Below are 3,167 nucleotides of genomic sequence, written 5' to 3'. Positions count from 1 at the left end.
TTCGATCCGGAATTTCGCTATTTTTTCAAAGTGCTTACAACTGTTTAACACTGTTTAAGACTGTTTAATGACATTTTATATACTTTCGATCCGGAATTTCCCTACTTTTCCCTAGATTTCGTAATTTGATGAAGAAAAAATACGAGATTAATATATTTGTTGTATTCTTTCAAAACTCGGTTTACCTAATGAAACTTGCAGGAATTGTTAAACGAGTTAAATGCTATTTCCTTTACTACTTAAAAGTAATCCAATAAAAAAAATTGCTTCTCAAATTCGGATAACCGGCTCAAAACCCGGCTATACGGATCAAAAATCCGGTTCACCAAGATAGTTTATTTACAAGTTTAAAAATTCGTACAAACGAGTTATATATAAACATAAAATTTTATACGCAGGCTAGCAAACCAGAGATACCTTATTTTATGTAATACACCCGAACAACATTCAAAGAATGATATTTTTGACTCATTTTTTTATCAATCGCAGCTAAGGTTCTAAACGTACCAATGGTAAGCGAAGCTGAAAAGCAGAAGCAACTCGCGGATTTGTTGCGGGTTAACCTCGCAATAACTCGACCACGGAGCCTTCTTAGAATATATGGCAACCCCTACCTACTCCTTTTCGATCCTCACTGGCGCATGATTATAAAGTACTGCGGCGATAATGATGCCTACTTCAATGTGCAGGTTTGACGCTTTAATATAAAAATCCAAACTCTTTTTGAAATCATCTAAAAGGTTTTTAGGATTTCCCTACTATTAAAGCTCGACGTGGTGAATACCGCATTGAAAAACCAATGTTTCAGGAGATGTTCGTTGTACCCAAAAATTTGAATTTTCCTAGAAATTTAGAAATAAAAAGCGAACAAGCCCAAAAACAGCAAATCGTGGAAAGCTCTAAGGTATAGCGAACTAAATCAAATGTTTGTAGAGTAAGAAAATTAGATTTTATAAATTGATTACCTATCTTTCAGCTGAAATTACTAGGCTATTTAATGGCCTCGATACTCATTAACGTAGCTGGTGTGGCTATCTTTATGTATATTCGTTCCACATAAAAATACAGTTATTGATTTTGCCTTTTTGAGATAAGAAGACGTAAAAAAATGAAAACAAAAAAAAAAATATATATATATATAAAAGAAATTGTTATTCTTTTTAACGGTGGCACTACTAACGTCTTATCCGTAAGCAAAGATACGTATTTGATTAGTCCAAAGCACAACTGCCGCTTCCATATTTTTAAGAAACTCTCGATCCTGTGTGGCATTGCCTTTAGCGGTTTGTTTTACTACATGCGGTACATAAAGCACTGTCCTGGCTGCTATTTTCGAATTTAAGCTAGTCAGATAACCGAGAAATTTATCCATCGCTTTGCAGAATCGCGATTTAACATTATCGCTCCAATCGAAGTTGCGGAGAATCGGTGCGAAGACAAATTGTTGGACCTTCAGTAAACATCCGTCCACATCTTCATGCATTGTACCAATATTTATTTCGTCATGAAAATTTTCAATGCTAAAGATATAATTTGATTCTCGACAGAAATAAATGAGATCAGAAATCTATTTAAATTTACCTAAAAATTTTTTATAGCGGTATCCTTTAAAAAAATAGCGAAATTCCGGATCGAAAGTATATAAAATATCTTTAAATAGTCTTAAACAGTTGTAAACACTTTGAAAAAATAGCGAAATTCCGGATCGAAAGTATATAAAATGTCATTAAACAATCTTAAACACTTTGAAAAAATAGCGAAATTCCGGATCGAAAGTTGTCACGATTCTAGCTACTTTGTTGCCGGTAGAGCATATATATTTTCCTGACAAAGAATAAAAAAACGAAAAGGTCCCGTCGGTTGTCTACCGTCCGTCTGTCCACCGTAAGTCAGTCTGTAGTCGCCTGGCGTCTGCCCCAAATATGCACCCCCCCCCCCCCCCCTTTTTCCTTTCAGCTACAGCAGTGGCAGCTGTAACGCTTAGCCATTCATCGGGGACACAAAAAAAAGGAAGTAAACAGACTAAGATAACTTACAATATAATCCAATTGGCGCCGGTGTAGTGTCTGCCTCTTTACCTGGTTAAGTCGTTGAGTGCTGGACCCCGGGTTGTGGCCATACCTTTATGTGTTTCTCGCCTTTTTCCTTTTCTCCCCTCCTTCTATTAAACTCCTTCATTTAGATAAAAACTTTAACTTCCAGTATTGTGTGTGTGCACGGGTGTACACGCAGTTGACAAATAACAAACTGGAGTCTTTTTCTGTTTTTTGTCTTTTATTTTTATTGTTATTTTTTTCTCTTAACAAGCAAGTTTACAATAATAATGTTGAAGAACCTTTTGCAGTAATTTGGCAATAATAAAGTTTGGGAAATTTATGCACGACTTTTGCTTTTAGCAGCCTTTTTATCTGGAAAGGTTTTTTTTTTCTTTAAAATGATAAACTGTTTCATTAACGCTTTGGAACTTTCGTTGAACTCCTTTTTTTTTTTGGTAAGGATTTCTTATGGAAATCAACAATTTAACATTAAGAAAAATTAATAAAGATTACACGACCATTTGTTTATAAATGTCCTCTTTTACCAATACTTTTCTACATTATTTTCTACTTGATAAAACTTTTTGCTTCTTGTTTGACTAAAAATTCTGTATTGAACGAAAGGTGCAGCCATTATTCTTGACTTGCTTCTCCTTCCTCTTCTTGTGCTTCTTTTAATTGTTCCACCTTTTTTTTTATTGTTTTTTTTTTGTTACTTCTTTTAATAAAAACGGTTTAGATTTCATTTTCGTAGTTTAATTTTAGTTAATTCCAACTAAAGTCACATTGATGTCATTCATTACAAAAAAATCTTCACATTGGTTATTGTTAGTCCTTTTTATCACACTTGAAGGATAATTTCAAAAAAAATTATTTTTATTTATCCTTTATTTATCCGAGCTTTTATGAAAAGCTCGAAAATACGTCTGAACTTCACCAGATGCCAAATAGTTCTCCCCTCTAACTTGAAATTAAAACGCAGACAGACCTCTCGTGCTTACTCAATTTCCCTCTTCTTCTTCCTGTTGCTCTCTCTATAGCGGCTTGCCGCTACTCTCACACAAGCAAGCAAAGATCCCGCAAAATCATACGATTTCTTGCCTATGCTTGCAAGAGCAAAAGGGAAAAAAA

General features: G+C 34.3%; 1 pseudogene; it reads right to left on the bottom strand.

Moving 5' to 3' along the window:
- Nucleotides 1-804: 804 nt before the first annotated feature.
- LOC119641301 overlaps nt 805-3,167 on the bottom strand; it is a 13,621-nt pseudogene continuing 11,258 nt past the window's right edge.

This window comes from Glossina fuscipes, unplaced genomic scaffold (assembly GCF_014805625.2).
Source record: "Glossina fuscipes isolate IAEA_lab_2018 unplaced genomic scaffold, Yale_Gfus_2 147, whole genome shotgun sequence".
Taxonomy (NCBI): Eukaryota; Metazoa; Arthropoda; class Insecta; order Diptera; family Glossinidae; genus Glossina; species Glossina fuscipes.
Note: the sequence above shows the minus strand (reverse complement) of the source record. Positions and strands in the feature narration are given on the sequence as shown.